The sequence below is a fragment of the Acomys russatus genome, chromosome 22, assembly GCF_903995435.1.
Source record: "Acomys russatus chromosome 22, mAcoRus1.1, whole genome shotgun sequence".
Lineage (NCBI taxonomy): Eukaryota > Metazoa > Chordata > Mammalia > Rodentia > Muridae > Acomys > Acomys russatus.
Window position 1 is genome coordinate 38,920,307 of NC_067158.1, and position 20,609 is coordinate 38,940,915.

Genomic DNA, 20,609 nt, shown 5'->3' on the forward strand with positions numbered 1-20,609 from the left:
GGTACGTATACGCTATGGAATACTACTCAGCTATTAAAAACAAGGAATTCCCAAAATTTGTGGACAAATGGATTGAGCTAGAAATGATCATAATGAGTGAGTTAACCCAGAAGCAGAAAAACTCAAATGGTATATACTCACTTATATCTGCATACTAGCCCAAGGGGCATGTCCCACGAAAGTCTTCACTTACCAGGAAACTGGGACAGAGGGGAGGACATCCTATTGGGACTCTAGATAAGAGAAGCATGGGAGAATAGCAAAGTAGAAGGATCCAGAGGGTCCTAGAAACCTACAAGAAGAACATTATGATAGGCAGATTTGGGCCCAGGGATCCCGCTCAAACTATGGCACCAGCCAAGGACAATATGGGCCGTAAACTTCAAACCCCTACCCAGATCTAGCCAATGGACAGGACATTCTCTACAGTTGAGTGGAGAGTGGGGTATGACTTTCACATGTACTCTGGTGCCTCATGTTTGACCATGTCCCCTGGATGGGGAGGCCCGGTGGCACTCAGAGGAAGGATAGCAGGCTACCAAGAAGAGACTTGATACCCTATGAGCATATACAGGGGGAGGAAGTCCCCCTTAGTCACAGTCATAGGGGAGGGGAGTAAGGGGAAAATGGGAGGGAGGGAAGATGTAACAAGAATAAATTAATAAAAAAAAAAAAAAAGAAAATAAATAAAGAAAAAAAAAACGGGGGGGGGGGGGGAAGAAGTTATAAATGGTGTAAGACCAAGGTGTTTATATGCATATTAAGGGAGAAGGGTGTGATTCATGTAACTCTGAACACATATTTTGACTAAAACCCTAATGCTTCTGAAAAATCATCAAAGATGCTTTCCATGATTGTTAGTTTAGTTTAGTTTTTTTTTTTTTTTTTTTTTTTTTTCTCAATGGTGAATACTTTGGCTATTAATCCACAACCATTTCTCCTACCAAATGAGCATGACCCTAGGTAACTTTATCATTGCTGTAATTTGTAGAATAGAGAAGGCATACAGCCAAGTAGTAGAGGTAGATATAGTCCTGAAAATATATCACAGCGCTGGCCCAACAGAGCATGAGGATCTAACATCTCATAGCGGGCATCAAGGGAGAGCAGACCCCAAGCAAGAGAGTTATGAGCAACTCAGGCTCACAAAGAAGGCCAAATGATCGCACGAGCAATGGCTACAAATAACTTGCCCAGTGTCTTCAAGGAGAGGAGAAAGACATTTCAAAAGATGATTAATTAAGTAGCTAAATTCAGGCAGAAAAAAAAAATATTTTCTTCAGAATATAAAATGAGAAGTCTGAAGATTTAGACTAAGAGTTCTGTAGTGAAGAAGTAATTAGGAAAATTTGCTAATCACACGGCAAAATATTAGCCTTCTATTAAAGGTTAAAGACAAATAAGCCATGACTGAAGCCCTCTGTGCATGGTATGTCTCTGTATAGCATATCTTCAAGCCCTCCCCAAGTAATCTGAACATTTTCATACTAAGTTCACAAACTAAACAAGAGGAAAGAAACCTCCTTTCTCTAAATTTCTATCTCCCCATTAAATTTAAGAATTGGCTAATGTTTATGTGAAAATTCTTTTGTTCTGATATTCTTCTAGATTGAGCCATCTTATTTACTAGTAATATTTTGTTAGATCACTGAGATTTTTCTATAATATAAAAAATAATTTCTGAGAGATCCAGAATTTTTATATCTGAATTTGTCATAGAGGACAAATGCTAAGACATATAATTAAAATGAATCAAACATAGAGGATATGTCGGATAAATGTGAAGCAATAAAACACTTCAACGCAATGTAAGAAAATATATTCATGACTTAAAATTGGGCTATTTATAAGAAATACTCTGCAAACGCTATACAAAATTTTTTCTTTTTCCTAGATTCATATCCATGGTCAATTTCTTCCCATAGCTTTACTAGGCTTAGCCAAATGATTTGCTTTGAGCAACCATAAAACTCTTCCAATCAACTACAACACATCCATAGTCCCAATGCCAGGGAGGCAGTGTCCAGAGGAAACGGGAATTCTAGATTAGTACAGATCTCATTCAACTCTGCCTCAGGAAGCCTGCTATGACAATGCTGCTAGCAGATTGTTAGGACTTCTGCTGTTCTTCTCCTGCCATGTGATGACAGGCTGGCTGGTCAGTTGCCAACCACAGGCCATTTCTAAGACTCAAGTCAAGATCATCCAAGATCCACCTTACAGAGGTGCATGGGTGAGCTGTGGGAGAGCAGATGAGACGTAAGGAGAAGAGCTGTTGGGGTGTCTCACAAAGCAGTGAGGTTAAATCTCCTAAATATCAGCGTGGTTTGCTGCAGAGAAAAGGCTAATTGTTGCTGAAATCTAAACCCAGAAGTTCTAGAAGTTAAGTGCTGCCATGAAAAATATGTGACTTTTTGCTCTTGAACTAGGAAGTAGGTGGAAGCTATAAATAAGCAGCAATGAAACAATAAAGTTTAGAAAAATTGCCAGTTGACTGCTAATGGAACCTGAAAAAACAAAACAGAATTGCTTTATATGACTAGAAAAATGTGAGGACTGTCATCTTCAGCACCTTCAGTGCCCAGTGTACCTGTGGATCATGACAAGGAAGTATAGAGATGAGCAGTGTAATGCTATTTAGATTATAGTGATTGCATAAGATAAGAGACATGGGGGGAGGGGAGGAGAGAGAGAGAGAGAGAGAGAGAGAGAGAGAGAGAGAGAGAGAGAGAGAGAGAGAGAGAGAGAGAGAGAGAGAGAGAGATCCTTAAGACTTTTTTCCCCATTAATTTCAGTATGCTTTTGTTTCCATTTCATTTCTGTGTGCTCATTTCTTAACTTCATTCTCAAAAATATGATCCATCTCTGAATCATAGCTTTAGTACTTTTGACCTACTGATTCAAGCTAGGATGTCATTTTTTAAAAACTTGAAATCCCTATACATTTTTGCCCAGAGTCTTTTTCTCCTTGGTCTTATGAAGCACACATGGCAGCTCATGTTGGTGAGAGTGTGTGGTATGAGAAACAATCGCCCTTTGCTGGTGGGAGTGCAAACTCTTACAGCCACTGCAGAAATCAGTGTGGCAGTTCCTCCAGAAGATGAGAATCAGTCTACCTCAAGATCTGGCTATACCACTCTTGGGCATGTGCTCAAAGGATATTCCATCCTACCACAGAGCCACTTGCTCAACTATATTCATAGCTGCTCTATTCAGAATAGCCAGACATTGAAAACAACCTGGATGTCCCTCAACAGAAGAATGGATAAAGAAAATATGGTACATGTATACAATGAAGTATTATTCAGATGTTAAAAAACTGATATTATGACATTTTTTAGGCAATTGGATGTCCATTTAAATGCTGATTTCTCTACCCAATTATCTATTTCAATCAGGATGTGGCATTGTAACATTTATTCTAAGTATCTCCTGTCTGAAGTTTGTGGAAACATGCTCACCATTTGTTCTCTGTTGTGCCAATAAAATGCTGACCTGCCAGTGCTGAGTGATAGAGAGGGTAGGGTGAGACATCTGGGTCCAGTGAGGGGAAAAGAGAAAGAGGGAAAGTAGGATATTAAGCCAGGAGGAGAGGACCAAGACACATCAGAGGAAAGGGACTAGAGCTAGAAGATGATTAAAATATGCAAGAATAATGTAGGAAATTTGGATAGGAGGAAGCTAGACATGCATGGAGGTTACTATGGAGTAATTATTGCTCAGTATTGTGCTCTAAGCAAATTAAATAAATCATAGTCTCCATGTGTCATTACTTGGGTAAACAGCTGGCTAAAGATAAACTGCTGCCGTACTAAATTTATGATTTGTATCGCATTACTAATCCTACACTCCTGCAACAGATGGGAACAAATGTAGAAATTTACAGCCTGACATCATTTACAGAGTAAGAATCTTTGGAATATTCAGCCTTAAATGGAATATTTCCATCAAATATCTCACCTCAGAGCTCAGAGAACCCTGTGGAAGAAGAGATGGAAAAGTGTAAGGTCAGAGGGGATGAAGTACATCACAAAAACATAATTATCTTAATCATCATGAGCACAGCCCACATGAGCTCACAGAGACAGAAGCAGCATACTCAGGGCTTGCCCGGGCCTATCCCAGGTCTTCTGTTTATATGTTACGTCTTCCAGTTTATTGTTTTTATGGGATTTCTGAGTGTGTGAACAAGTTAATCTCTGATTCTTGTGCCTTCTCTTGGTCTCTTTTCCTTCTGTCAGTTTGTCTTGTCTAATGTTAATGTAATGGGTTTTGTTTTACTTTATTGTATTTTGTTTTGTTGTATTTTCAAGAAATGCATGAATGCGTGAATAGATTAGTGAAAACCCACTTAGCCTCTATGGTAAAGGGTAGCAACTAAGCTGTTGCAAGCTGCTAGGAGAGGGAAAGCCAGTTTTCTCCAAAAGAGTGACACTGGGTATATTTACACCTCTAGGTCAGTCTAGAGTAGTCGACCAAAATATAATGATCTCCTAATTTTTAATGTGTTTATATTTGTGATAGTTTGGTGGGTTGTTTGTCCCTCTCTTTGGGGTATGGTTTTATTTTATTTTTTTTTTCCTATTTGTTTATTGGTTTCTGGTGGGGGGAGCTATTATTGTGCTGTTTTGAGAAAGAATTTCAGGTGTGTGTAGGTGGGAGAAGATACACAAGGACTTGAGGAAGAGAAGAATATGATTAAAATTTGTTTAAATTTAAAAGTTGTTTTAAATGACAAAAAGGTATATAAGAACCACACTGATTTTGTATCTGTTAATTGTTATGATATTTACTAGTTTATCTTAAATCTTCTGATTTTTAGTTAGAAACACACTACTATTAAATGTAAATGGTCAGCATTAAGTAACCATTTACATAACCATATCATTTCTGTTATGTACTCAATAATTTTAGCTTCTACTCATGATTTATTATTTACACTGTTGAACTTTTTCTGTTCCTCTTGTATTTTTCACAAGACACTTTTCAAATGAATATGAAGCCTAATATCACAGAAGAAAGCCAACTCTATACCTCTAACTATTATATTTCAAATGAAAATAACATATGCAAATGTGCATATGTGCCTATGAATGAGTGACGTCTTGCGCTACCCTCGTATGCATGTATTATTAAAATTTACAATGTTAGTTAAATACTGAATTATTTATCAGTCACTGAAATGTGTCTTCGGTCATTTCTGAAAATGAACAAATGCATACACAGTGCTGAAAGACTAGGGAAATGTGTGAGGCATTTTTTTTTTTCTGCTATGAGTTTAAGTATTTCTTATCTGCAGGCAAAATTCATCAATTTAGTATTCATAACATACACCCTGTTCAAAATAATGAAACTCCAATTTTGGTATATTTGTTAATTTAATACTCATTCCAACTCAGAAGTTTCACAGCTTGAAGTAATTGTTTGCTTGTATGTGTCACCGGCGATTTTGGGGTCAAACTACTTCACAGGGATTGTGGGTGAGCAAATTAAGTGTGCAACATTTTGGTCTTTGTGCTGAGTACTGAACACTGGAGTATAAAGACAGATAATACATTTTTAATTTCTTTTTGCTAGTACCGTTAATTAAAACAACAATCTGTATATGGAAGATTTTAGGTAGCAGAGTAAACAAGAAATACATTCTCAAATATTTTAGGATCCCCAATAGAAATAATTTTAACAGAATATAAACTACACAAAGCATGTACAGTGGATATTGATGTATGACCACAACCTATATTGCGTCATCAGTTGGCTATGTGAATATTGAATTTCTCAATAAATACCTTTTATAATAACATCTGTACTCCAAGAACCTCGTACATTGGGTAATGCTACATTTTCAAATAAACAGCAGCCTCATATTTTCCATTTCCTTTAAGTCATGAGATGACCTCTGTTGCTCTGATACTGAAGACCTGAGGACAAGCCCTCTAGCCCTAGCTGACCTTTGGTTGTATAATAATATTTCCCGTTTCCAACTTTTACAATAAATATAAAAATTCAATTTCTGTGCTACAAGCTGGAAAGGGCTCGAGTGTCACTGAGTTTTTCTCAAAGGCTATTTTCTGATTTTGTCTACATCTGTATTCTGCACATTCAATGGAGGGAAGTAATAACATTTTCTGTCTGTTAGAGAGGCTATTGCAGGGGTACATAGAAGAAAAATCATAAAATATATTTCACAAACCACAAAGAGAAAACAAAATGATTTATTGGTTTTGAACCATGGGTCTTCTATCATGGTCACCAAATGTGCCTAGGTATATCAAACGGTGACTTCAGAAAGATCAATTTATGATAGGAGAGTCCAGTGTGAGAATTCTTTCTTCCATGGCATGGTAGAATGAATTCATTAGCCAATTGACTTTGTAGTCACATTAAGTCTAGTCTCTCTACTACATGCAAAGAATGGAGGCCATCCACTGTTCTTTCTGAATACAATTGTAAGCAACCAATAGAATTATTTTACTATAATTGCTTATCAGTATTGCTTTTTTTCTATTCTGAACTTTCATTTTATCTGATCCATATCTTTTTTTAAAATTTATTCAGATTACAACTTGATTGTTATCCCATCTCTTTTATCCTCCCCTCCCTCTCTCCCTCCCTCCCTCCCACCCGCACTCTACTCCCCTCCCCTAGGTTCATGACCAAGGGGATCTCCTCCCCCACTTTATGGTCACAGGCTATCAAGTTTCATCTTCATAGCCTGTCTATTCTTTCTTTGAGTGCCACCAGGGCTCCCCACCAAGGGGAGGTCGTCAAATATGGGGCACCAGAGTTCATGTCAGAGTTAGTCCTTGTTCTCCACATAACTGTAGAGAATGTCCTGCCCATTAGCTAGATCAGAGTTTGGGTTTCGATGCTTACTACTTGTAATGTCCTTGGTTAGTGCAATAGTTTACACAGATACCCTTGGGCCGTAATCCATCCATTATGATGTTCTTCTTGTAGGTTTCTAAGATCCTCTGGATGCTTCTATTTCCCCATTGCCTATATTTCTCTTACCTAGAGTCCCAGTAGGATGTCCTCACATCTATCCAATCTCCTGATAAGTGAAGACTTTCATGAGACATGCCTCTTGAGCTAGTGCCCAATTATAAGTGAGTATATACCATGTGAGTCTTTCTGCTTCTGGGCTAACTCACTCAGTATGATTGTTTCTAGTTCCATCCATTTATTCACAAATTTTGGGATGTCCTTATTTTTTATAGCTGAGTAGTATTCCCTAGTATAAATGTACCACACTTTCTTTATCCATACTTCAACTGAGGGACATTTAGGCTTATCAAAAGCATTTTAGATAAGCAGTGACATGTAGGTTAACAATAGTTTATAGTCCATTGTGAGTCAGATCACCAATAGGATAGAAATTTTATAGGTAATAAGATATGGATCAAATTGGACCCCGTCACCTACCCCCACGCCAATTTGATGCTTATCTTATTACCTATAAAATTTCTATTCTATTGGTGATCTGACTCACAATGACTATAAACTTTATTGCTAACCTATATGTCACTGCTTATCTAAAATGCTTTTGAGTTCTTCATAACCCCGCACTATCACTACCATCATGCCAGTGTCTGGTCTTTAGCAAATGGCTCTTAGTCTATCAGCCTCATTTGTTAATCAAACTCAGAATGCAGGAGTTAGCCCCTAATTCAGCATTCATCTTCATACCTTATTGCTTCTTCTATGTGACAGCAAAATGTTTGTTTCTTTTTCTCATCTTTCTTCTCACTGTTCCAACCCAATACTTTTCGGACTGTATGTACTGTACCAACTGCATCCACACACATGAAAAACTAGACATACAAACACGCAACCTCTAACACCACATGTGTAAGTCAGAATCCCTAGGGCTCAGGTGCGTGGCCCTATCACATTTACTGCCCATCTATTGTTATAAATCATGTTTTATTTTGGCTACTTAAAATAATTTTACAATTTAGTATACATTTGTCACATGGTACTTGGTTACATGAATAAGTAAGGGAAAAGAGCATTAAAGGGAGAAAGTACCTAAGTTACTAGCAATGAGGCTGGAGATAAAAATTGAAAGAGGAAGATAAAATGGGGATCATTTCATAGAGAGCTGCTTGTGAATAAAACAAGGGCTTAACAGGAGTGGCAAGCACTTCACTACTGAGCCACACCCCAAGTCCCATTAAAATCAACATCTGAATAACTACTATTGTTATGCTCAACTTTAAAAAACATATTGGAAGATTTTAGATGTATGATTTTCCCTTGATCACCCATACTTGTGTTTTCATACTATATTCAACATTACTTATTTAAGTATTTAAGTCTTACTTCAGTCACTGAAGCAACAGCAGCAAGATAATAAAGGGTAGAAGTGGGTTTTGAACTAAGGATCTTGCTTATGGTCTCTGCCATGTTCTTCCTTGAACACAAGACCAAGCCACAGTACCAAGTTATATAGGAGTAAAACTAAAAGAATGATTGGGGGCATCTGGCTCCCTCTCTCACAGCCATTGCAGTCCATTGAGCTCCATAGAGACAGCCCCTGGGCAAGCACTAGCTGGACAGGCACCAGGGGAAGAAAATCAACTAAACATGGGCAAAGGAGAGCCTAAGAAGCCGAGAGGCAAAATGTCTTCATATGCATTCTCTGTGCAAACCTGCCAGGAGGAGCACAAGAAGAAGCACCCAGATGCTTCTGTCAACATCTCAGAGTCCTCCAAGAAGTGCTCAGATAGGTGGAAGACCATGTCTGCTAAAGAAAGGGGGAAATTTGAAGACATGGCAAAAGCTGACAAGCCTCGCTGTGAAAGAAAAATGAAAACCTACATCCCCCTCAAAGGGAAGACCAAAAAGAAGTTCAAGGATCTCTTTGCACCCAAGAGGCCTCCTTAGGCCTTCTTGTTGTGTTCTGAGTACTGCCTCAAGGGAGAACACCCAGCCTTATCCATTGGCTATGTTGCAAAGAAACTAGGAGAGGTGTGGAACAACACCGCTGCGGATGACAAGCAGCCCTATGAGAAGGAGGCTGCCAAGCTGAAGAAGTACAAAAAGGATTTTCCTGCCTACAGAGCTAAAGGAAAGCCTGGTGCATTGATAAAGGGGGGTGGTCAAGGCTAAAAGGAGCAAGAAAAAGAAGGAAGAGGAAGATGAGGAGGAGGATGAAGAAGAGGAAGAAGATGATTATCATGAAAATGTTGGTTCTTGCAGAGCTTTTTCCTTGTCTATAAAGCATTTAACCCCCCCTGTACACAACTTACTCCTTTTAAAGAAAAAAATTGAAATGTAAGGCTGTGTAAGATTTGTTTTAAAACTGTACTGTGTCTTTTCTTTTTTTTGGTATAGTTAACACACTACTGAATGTGTCTTTAGCTAGCCCTGTCCTGGTGGTATTTTCAACGGCCAGTGACCTTGCCTTGTACAGTCTGGGGGTTGTAAGTTGGCATGGAAATTTAAAGCAGGTTCTTGCTGACGGACAACACAAATTAGTTATATATGGGGATGGTGGACTTTGTTTATTCCTTTTTTCTTTTTCTTTATTATTTTTCTTTTTTTGTTTTTGTTTTTGTTTTTTTCCATCTTCAGTTGTCCTTGATGCTGCTTATATGAAGAAAATTGTTGTTCTGTTAACTGAATACCATTCTGTAATTGAAAAAAAAAATGCGGCTCTTTTACTGATATTCTGAATGCTTCTAAGTAAATACAATTTTTTATTAGAAACCCCCCCCCAAAACTGATTGGTATCAAACTAGTGCATATATTCAGCATGATGAGAGATTCTGCTTTTCTGTAATGAAGTTGCCCTTCACAGTATGAACATAAACAGAATTCCACCCCAGGAAGAAGAGATCTGCATGCCTATGAATTTGCATGGTTCTGTCATCATGTGGGCCTGTGGCCTTAGTCAATTTCTTATCATATTTTTTTTTTTAAAACACTGTGAGACCTTGACTTGCATAATGTCCTTCAGAGCATTTCAAGTTCATTCAGAGCATACATGTCATTCACAATTAATGTTAGTCTTTGTTTAGTCATTAGCTCATGCCAATCTAAAGAGAATTTGGGGGGCAATAATTCAAACATTAACACAACAATGATGTTACCATGAGCACACAACAGTTTTCAGTATTGTTGGCAAGTAATAGTAAGCTAAAGCAAGCCTACAGTTAATTATAAAGCCCATGAGTCAAGAGTGGTTTCTATAATATTGAGTCTTGAAATTTGATAAAATAGAGATGGGGCAACAGCAACACATGTAGCCCATGCAGTCTAAGACATTTACTCTGAAGTGCTTTTACTGATCTCTGTCCTGGAATATCGCTACATATGTTTTATATGAAAATACAAGTTTGAAAGTATAATTTAGAAGGTTTTAGGATGCATAAGACCACATTTTTAGAAGTTGGAGAAAGAAAACACATTTATATCTGCTAGAAAATATGGCTAACCAGTCATTGCCCAAAATCTGTGATATAAAACACAGTCATTACTTAAGAGAGGCGCAGCCATTCCTGGTAATAAAGCCTGATGAAATCACTCCCAACATCAGTAAATGAGGAGAGCGAGGAAAGGAGTGAGTTTCCAATTGGAATACATGCCACAGGTATAACAGCAGGTTTCTTAGGGACAGACTATGTAACAATCCCAAATGTGTTCCGATGATGTCATATTACATACAGTTCCAACTACAACATTCCCAGAAACCTGGAGTACAGATCAGCTATTTGGCTTTCTGCGGATCTGGCTTGAGGCAAAGCTACTGTGTAGACCCTGCATGGAGAGATGGGTGCCCTTTTCCATTCTTTTAAGGATGATATTTAGCTGTGCACCTGAAAGTCCTCTGCTGCCAGCTGAGTTCACACCCATCTTATGCTCTCAGTGGGCAGGACAGCGTGTAATAAGGCATGTGACAATGCAAAGTCTTGCAGGCAAGACCAAACATGTGAAGGAAAACACTTAATAGAAAGAAGGTGGTGCCTCTACTACTGGAGGCCATGCTTCTGCTCACACAATTTTAATACAAAACAGTAGACACACCAGGGATGGCAAACCAGCAATGAAATGACATCAGTAGCCAATAAGGTGACATTTCTGGTATAATATAGTTAGCAACTAGATGCAGTTATTTTTTTTCAAAAGGATGCTTTATAAATTCACTAATCTTCCTCTTGTAAAAGAAGGTAGTTATTTAGGCTTATGTAATTATACTCACAAGCATGTACCAAATAAATTAATTAAAGTGAACTAGATGAAGAGGGTCACCATTTCAAAGTACACCTCTAACTCTGCCTGTAAAACATTCTTCCAGAAGTTCTATTCAGGTTAGATTTCTAAATCAACTGTCAATTATTTATTTACCACACCTGGTTTCTGACATGTCACCTCTCAGCCACAGCAGAAGTGGTGAGTGTTTTAGGGCAAGGAACTGACATTTTTTCTTTTTGATATTTTTCTCTCTAGTGCCTCCCCTGACCCAACACAAAAATTTCCTTGAAATTTTCAAAGTCATGGTCTCTTTGTTTCTATTTGTGTTTACATTTATATATGCATATGTACGTATATATATATATATATATATATATTCACATTCTTAAATATAGCCATCTCAGTCTGTATAACGCTACTGTGTGTGTGTGTGTGTGTGTGTGTGTGTGTGTGTGTGTGTGTGTGTGTGTTTTCTTATTTACAGCACCTTGTGAACGGGATGAAGACACATCTGTTAAACCAGACCTTGTACGCTGTGTGCAATGGTAGACCTACAACAGCTTGTGTGTGATATTGTTATTGACACTGTTTATGGTGGAAAAGATACTGATTTACTTGCCTGACAACTCCAATGCCAGCATCCATCCATATTCTGCAATTATTGGGCACCGAGAGCCCAAGTTAGCTTTCTCTCTCTAACACAATGCCTGCCACAAACATCTTGAAATGAGGCCAGCTATGCTTTGGGTGAAGAGTTCAGTCTGAAGTGCTGAGGAGGAGCAGAGCAGCCTCATCCAGGGCAGCTTAGAAGCAGAAGGAGACAATGCTCATCTCTTCTGGTGAGTGTAAGTGTGTGTGTATGTGGTGGGGGGCAATTTTACTGCTTTCATTCATTCTAGAAACAGCCTATGGGTTGTGTTGCCCACATTCAGAAGTGATCTTTCTATCCTCCTTAATTCTCTCTGGAAACATCCTCACAAATAGACTCAGAGAAGTGCTTCTGAATCCATGCAAGGTGATAATAGAGTATTAGTTGTCAAGGATCTACTGTTATAGTTAGAACTGAGAAATTTTATTAGTATGAGGAAATTCAAGAGCTAGAGCCTGGATTCCCTCTCCTGTCTTCTCCTCACCTCTCCTCATCATCTCCTCTCTCCTTCCCTTCTGTCTCCTCCTCTGCTCTCCCTTGTAGTCCCCTCCCCATCCTTTCCAACTCCTCCCAAATCCTCACATTCATCCACTCTTCCCTTCCCTTCCCTCCCTTCCCCTCCTGTCCCCTCCCATTCCCTCCCCTCCTCTCCTCTCCCCTCTCCTCCCCTCTTCCCTCCTGTCACCCTTCCCTTCCTTCATTCACTCTTTTGCCTTGCTTTCTGGCATAAATGAAATGAATCCCCTCCGATCTCGATGTATAAATTCTGTCTTCTCTAGCTGCCAATTGCATATCAGGATAAGCTTCAGTCATAATGATTGACAGTAAGAGGAGGTGATATCCTGCTTTCCTGTTATCAGGCATAGGTGATAAGTGTGTTCTCTTGCAATTTTGTATGGTGCTTATTTCATCAGACATTTGAAAGCATGAAGGCATGCCAAGTTGGGCTTTCTCCACAGGGGTGGTGGCTGGGGGGCGGGGCAAGAGGTGGTGGTTCATCTCAGGAGTTGTTCTGCATTTACATTGTTTTTAACCCTCCTACTCTGCAGCATGCTGGAGTGCAGTCTTCACTCTTAAATCAGACCTGGAGAGGCTCTGGCTGCTGTGGTGCTGACAGGTGTTCTGCATAGGCCAGCCATGCAGAAGCAATCAGAGAACACCGCTTTTCCCAGCAGTGTAGGTTGGTACATGAACTGGTGTGCACTCAACATGACTCACTTGGACCACAGTGAGTCCATAGAGGAGCATAGCAAATGCAGCAACTTGGCAACTGGGGCCACTTAGCTTCCCTCTAGCTCCTGGCAGAGGCAGTTCATCACCTGTGTTTCATTTTCCTCATGGTTTCTGTCACTGGGGGAGAAAGACCACAAAAGCAAAACACTGTTGAAACTGAAAGTCATTTTGTGGATAAAATGAGATTTCTCTCTTCTTTTTTGTTTTATTGCACCCTTTGGCATCTCTTTATAGATCTGATTTGATTTCTGTTTTCATTTTAAGTCTTCTCTGTGACCTCAGGTCAGAGACAATCTCAATGTCATTGTGATTTGATGGGCTTATTTGTCTGTGTCCATGGGCCAAACCTCAAGGAAGAGATAGGGCAGTGGAAGTGTAGGGTGAGGGGTTGGGAAGAGAACAGCATAAGGAAGAATGAAAGGAAAAGGATGGGGCAAGAGAGGTACCAAGAGAGAAGGAGAAACAAAGAGATGAAGACGTAGACCAACAGAGACAAAAGTTAGGTCCTACACACCGGAAAAGATACTTCAATCTGGGATTCTGACCATCTTCCCAACTCCTCCAGGGGCTGTGGATATTCTGATTCACTATTCCATGTGATCACACATGTGTGGATCCAATCATGTTTATTTTACACCTGTGGACTCTACGTGCATGAATGCATTTGAACTTGAAGAGGAAAATGAACAAGAATGAATCAATTTTCTTTTGCCATAGAGATGGTAATTTTTAAAATAAAAATTCAGTCAGTAAATATCTCTTATCTTTTACAAAGTACTTAACTCTTCTGAACGAGATTTTTACCTCGACCTCTGGAATGGTTTCATGAAATGCACCTGTGTGATTGTTAAGTTTCAAAGCACTGATTCTTCTAAGAAATGGGACATTGCATGTCACTGCGGATAACTGATGGATGTAGGTATGTGAACAAAATGAACTCATGGCAAGTACAGAGTATGCCAGGTATCCACCTGGAACCCATACTGCTGATAATGCCATCTGGAAAATTCATGATAGTCAAAGGAATGACAGGGCAGTGCTCCTCTTCTAGGTGAGCTAAGGAGCTAATAGAACCCCACTTTACTTATGCTGAGTTCAGTTCTTAACCTGATTATATAGCCTCCCTGTCCTATGTCAATGAATGAAAATAAACAATTATTAGATAGATACGAGTGATTTAATTAAAGGAGTAGAACTCCTATTTATTTTTTAATAATTTATTCATATGGCATCTCAATTGTTATCCCATCCCTTGTATCCTCCTGTTCCTCCCTCCTGCTTTCATCCTATTCCCCTCCCCTGTGTCTGTGACTGAGGGGGACTTCCTCCCCCTCTATATAATCATAGGGTATCAAATCTCTTCTTGATAGCCTGTTATCCTTACTCTGAGTGCCACTGGGCCTCCTCATCAGGGGAGTGGTCATATTTATTTGAATTAGCTTTTATTTGGTAAGAATGATATAGATTCATGGCTTTACCAGTCACTGTATATTCTAGAAGCATGCTGAGAATATACATAACCAGCTCAGGCTAATTTTAGTGGCTCTGGTTAAGTTGATATTACATGAAACCTAGGAATTTCAGTTTAAGCTTGAGTGTCAATGCAGTTGGTGTGACTGTGTTTATGTGGGCATCTATGTGTTGAGGGGAGATACATTACAAAATTGTTTCAAGTCATTATGTGAGGAACTCTCAATAGAATATTAAGGAACTTATGTTTTTAAATGAGGAACAAATGCTGTCAGACTTTACTTGTAGAAAGCTGACTGGTTACAAGCTACTTCAGAGACTAAAGAGAAAGGAGACATGGAGGTCAAGTTGAGTTTTGAAATGGGTGAAGGCTTAAAATGCAATTCTATACCTTATGGTGGGTAGGAAAAAGTGATGATACACATATGGCTTGTCTCCCAAAATAACTCACAATGTAGTAAAAGAATATCCATACACATGATCCAAAGATGGAGGATGAAGAGAAGTGGCCATTACGAGGCGAGGGGTGAATAGATGTGAGTTTGCAGAGGAATAGGGGCCCAAGATCAAGAATAATTACAGGAAAAGACAGAGCTTGGAAGAAAAACCACTAAGCTAAAAAGAAAATTAATATGTTGCTTTCACTTCTTTGGTTGGCGCCTGAATCCAAACTGGAGACTTGTGGGATTGGGCCATGAAAACCTGAGATGACATTAGAAACAAAAGACAGAAGTCAGATAACAGTTTGAATATTTCATAAGGGCAAGGAAAGTCCTGTCTCTGTTTGAATTTGGTTTTCTTGTGGTGAATTTGTGTGTATGTGTGTATAGGAAAGAATTTAATCCATTTGAAAGACATGGGAAAAGAGAATCTGATCTCTGAGGGGGCAGAGAAAAAGACAGTACAAGTGGCACCAAGAGTGCTGGTGAGCTAGACACTAGCCTGGAAAAGGAGGAGGCTGGAGCACTAAACAGTACTAAACATGACATTTTAGAGGCAGGGAATTAGGAACAGGAGGATAAAAAAATGATTGAAATAAATGAAACAATATAGTCTTTTCACCCAGTAGCCGTTCTATATCCCTTGCTTAGGGCGTGAGAGCTGAGTTTACACATTCTGCTTATGGAGAAGGATGCCCAAAGGGGAAAACGCTTCCTTCCCAAGTCACAGAGGATAAACCAAGATTGACTGAATCAGCATGCCTGTTCCTTTCACTATGAGAGATTAATTTGTGGGTGGAAAGTAGACAGAGTTTGGGTCAAACGTTCACTTAGTAAATCTCTGCTGATGGCTCATCCATCTGGGATTATCTTGTTCCATGTTAAACAAATGTACTCTTAAACTTGGTACTTTAAATAAATGCAGGATGTTTGGGATTAGGACAACATCTGGTAGCCATGACCTGCAAGTTTCATAGTGGTTAGTTGGAGGGTAATAGGAAATATGAGAATAAACACCTCTGCAATGGCTTATCTCCAACTTCTTTCCTGTTTGAAGATAGACATGCTTTTTTTTTTTTTTTACTGTTTTTAACCACTTCCATTTGTATTTTCTGATATTTCATTCATAGGTATTTCATTCATAAGTATGTACATGCAAGGGATGTTATGGAAAAACATATTCAGCTTTTCATTAATGTATAAAGGAAGTAATCTGCTAGGGAGAAATCAAAGCACATCTGGGATCCTTGTGGGATTGGGCTGTGTAGAAATATTAGGGGGTACTCTTGAGACATTGAAAGCATTTATAAGCTAACAGACTAAAACAAAGGAAGGCGACTATAATAAAGACACAATCAAAATATAGAGGAAGCGAATGTGACCAGAGGGCCTTCTAACATTTCTTCGCTTCTGTAAAAGGTAAAAGAAGAGAAAAATCTGTCAGGAGAATTGTTTCACTTTTTTTTGGTGGACAATGAAATACAGAGCCAAGTGCAAGAGAAAGGGTCACGTCAATTAATGCGAGTGGCAAGGTGAATGCTTAGTAAAGGGCTCGAGTCAATATTAGGTGTGAATAGGGTCAAGGAGATTGCTCATTGGGTAGGGGCACTTGCTGTGCGAGCATTGCCTGCATCCATGTAAAAAGCCTCAATGTGGCCATGCCTTCATATGTAACACTGGCATTGTGAAAGGCTGGTAACTGATAATAGAGTGATAACTGATATATCCACAACATAACCCCTACATCTAAGGCTCAGGGGAATATTGTGGAAGAGGGGTCATAAAGATTTTAAGAGCCAGAGGACCCGGCACTCCTATAATATAGGGTCTTCTATGTAAGACAAGGAAGCCACACTCATGAAAACTCATTAGCTTTTTTAGTTATTAGTGTCACATATATGCATATATATATTTTTTTTTTAAAAAGAAAAAAGTTTGTGAATTTGAGAAGAAATTGGAAGGACACGGGAAGTGCTTCAGGAAAAAATGGGGAAAGAATGATATAAATGCAACATGCAAATGTAAAATTATAAAAAGAAATTAAAAATTCAAATGATATCATTTACATGAAAATAAAATAAAATTAAAAAATAAAGGCAAGCATTGGTGCACTTAGGAAGGCTCTTGGATGTTAAACATGTATTCAAGTGTTCCTTGACTTACAATGATTTTCCAATACAAAAAACAAACTGTAAATTGGAAAAACAATATGAAGAAGAGATTACTTTGGCACATGCTTGGAGAGGGCTATGTTCATCTTTGCTTATTGTCTCATTGCTTGTGGTGATCCAGAGGATCATGGGAAAGGGATGGCATAGCAAACTTATCCCTTCATGGTAGTCAGGAAGCCTAGAACATATAACTGGAATAAAGGCTTCTTTCTGCTCTCTGTTTAATCCCTCTTGGGTCCCCACCCTATTGGATGGCTCTGTAAACATTCACAGTAGTCCTCTGCACTTAAACCAAACTCTGAAAACGTCCTCTAGGTCACATTAGAAGTGCGTTTTACTGGTCTCCGAGGAACTTCTCAATCTCGTCGAGCTGATGATCCAGATGAACCATCATAGCTGTGATACACGCACTAATGCCTTGACATTTAAAGAATTACCGTAAAAATGATTACAGGCACCAGTCAGCTATGTTTTGCTTACATAATATAAGCCACTCTTGATACCATAAAGAAAATGAATTGTAGCAGCCTTTGGGTCTGTAGAGCTTCACAGGAGATCCAGCAGAAGTCTGGCACAGAAATTCAGTGGCCTAAGTCACAAAAGAACCCTTGGGCCCACTGGCTGCCACGAACTACATAGAGAAACTCCATTCCAAAGCCAGGAGGTCTTTAGCTCAGCTGCTACTCAGTCCTGCAAACATCCTTAATGCCACAAGACAGGATCTTTCACTGAACTAGAAGCTCACCTACTTGGCTAGGTTGGCTGGCCAGTGAGTTATTGGAAATTCATGTATCTCTGGCTCACAGTGGTGGGCTATAGGCTTATGCAGCCAAGCTTAGCTTGACTACTTGGATGCTGGGCATTTGGATCCTAGTTCTCAAGCTTGCTGAGCATGTGCTCTTATCCACTTTGTCAACTCCTCAAGTTTGAAAACTTCAAGGTCTAATCAGCAAAATATCGATCAGCTGATGTATGAAGTAGTGGCAGGGCTCATTGGAACACACTTGTCCTTATTGAATAGAGGATTAAAAAAAGATTAACTTTGGGATAGAGAGACATTCTCCTCTCAAAAGCACAGAACTATCTTAAGTTACTTGTTACTTTCTACATTTTAGTAGTTAGACACAAAGGATGATTTGAAAGTCAAATAACTTTCCAGCTCATGTCTCCAAACCCACATTGTTCTGACAGCTGTGGAAAGGTTGGTTCTGGGAACAGCCTTAGAACCACTGTCAGGAGACAGGAGAAGCTGGAACCTTTCCCAAGGTACCTTGAAATTGAAATTTCACTGTCTCCTTTCCAGGAAGGTAGAAAGAATGCTTTGGGGAGTAACTGCCTTATCTTCAGAACTGTGGCTGACAAGAGAGCTTGTCGCCAGGGACAGTTACACACACACACACACAAGCTCTGAAGGAGTAGCTTGGGGACAGAATGAAAGTCCCTCGAGTTGTCAGGGGATGTGAAATCAAATTTTGTCATCCCCTGTGGGTGTCTGGCTACAAGGTCTAATTCACTGTTATTATGGTCTTCCTGCACATGAGCTGAGAAAATACGTTCAAGAAAGAATGACTGGTCCCCAAATGCGGAGCTGAAGACCCTGTAGCAATTCTCTCATATTGAGGATTTATTAGCTCAGTAAGGTAGGGCCAACTTTGTCTCTTCAAAGTAACTAGAGATATTTTTATTTGAAAATTTTAGGTGATAGTGAAAGGGGCATGAAAACTTTACAAAACTTTTGGGACATTTTATAGGTTGGCATCAACAAAAAGTTCATTGTTTGTTTATTTGTTTATTATTTTTAATATATTTTATTAATTTATTCATATTACATCTCAATTGTTATCCCATCCCTTGTGTCCTCCCATTCCTCCCTCCCTCCCATTTTCCCCTTATTCCCCTCCCCTATGACAGTGACTGAAGGGGACCTCCTTCCCCTGTATATGCTCATAGGGTATCAAGTCTCTTCTTGGTAACCTGCTATCCTTCCTCTGAGTGCCACCAGGCCTCCCCATCCAGGTCACATGGTCAAATATGGGGCACATTTAAAAAAAATGTGTAGATAGTATAATTTTATTTTCTGTAATGTAAGTTTTGAATTCAAATATGTTGTAGGATACTTAATTTCATATAATTAACATGTGCAGTGCCACATGCAGTTGTGAATTTTGTGGGGAGCCCTCATTATATCTACTGCTCATTTTATTGTCTAGTAATTTGAAATGGTCTCACGTTGTAACACAGGATGGCTCTAAATTCAATTTAAATCAAAACAAACAAGCTGAGCTTCAGCCTCCCATGTGCTAGGATTATAGGTGCTTACCACTATGCCCTGCTTCTCTTTAATTTTTTTAGGAACAGTATATAGCACCATTAATAATAGTCATTTGGATGTATCATAGGTCTCTAAAACTACATTTTTCTTATCTAACAGTAATTGTAAATAATTTAAGCAGACATCCCATATCTTTCTCTACTGACATATTTTAGTCTTTGATAACCACCGGTAGACTCAGTACTTTTAAAATTACATCTTTATTAAAATCAAGGATTCACTATTTAGGCTTAGTTAGCCTTTATTTTATTTCTTAGTAAACTGAATATGTGCCTGGAGGACATAGAAACCTGACTGTAGAAATACTTCTATGCAGAAATTTAAAAAATGATACTTTGATGTTCAGACCAATTCTGTAGAACGTTTTAACTTAGAAGAATTCAAAGGAATTTTAATGGAGAAGGAAAAGAACTATTTTATTCATGCCAAACATTAGCAAGTAGCATTAGTTCGTCACACTTTCTGCTGAGAAAATACTGTTACAAAAGGAAAGTAAATCTCTGAGAGGAAGGGAGATCAACAGAGGCTGAAAACATACATACAAGTAATATTATACAAACATAGAAGGTTGCACCAATGTATTTATGAACACACACACACACACACATACACACATACACACCACACACACCCCAAACATTTATGTAACAATGACTTAAAAAAAGAGACCATGAATTTTAAAGAGAGCGCTGAGGGGTACATGGGAGAGTTTGAATGGAGGAAAAGGAAAGGAAAAATAATGTAACCATATCATAATTTCAAAAAATTTAAAAGTAAAAACATTGTAGAGTTTATATGTCTACTTTAGTTATAGAAATTTTGTTTATATTTTTATTCTCTGAGAATTTCATGTTTATATAAGGAGATAGACAGTGAAGCATGATCCACTCCACATATGTCCTGCCTTCCACTCGCCACACTTCTAAACTTCAAGCCTTCTGTTCAAAAAGAAAAGATACACTAAATCCATTTAGTGTTGCCCATAAAAGGATGGGAGAGGGGCCATCCCCTGAAGCATGGAGCACCTACCAGTGTCCTGATCCCCATGCATGTTCCCCCAAGCAGGAGTCTACTGATAAAAAATACAATTTTTGATAATTTCATTATATATGCAG

At 38.8% G+C, this 20,609-nt stretch overlaps 1 protein-coding gene and 1 pseudogene across 4 annotated transcripts in view; one reads left to right on the forward strand and one right to left on the reverse strand.

Moving 5' to 3' along the window:
* Kcnip4 (potassium voltage-gated channel interacting protein 4) overlaps positions 1-20,609 on the reverse strand; it is a 1,056,025-nt gene that overhangs the window by 48,887 nt on the left and 986,529 nt on the right. The gene's annotated exons all lie outside the window — the stretch shown is intronic.
* On the forward strand, positions 8,590-17,558 carry LOC127205483 (high mobility group protein B1-like; annotated as a pseudogene).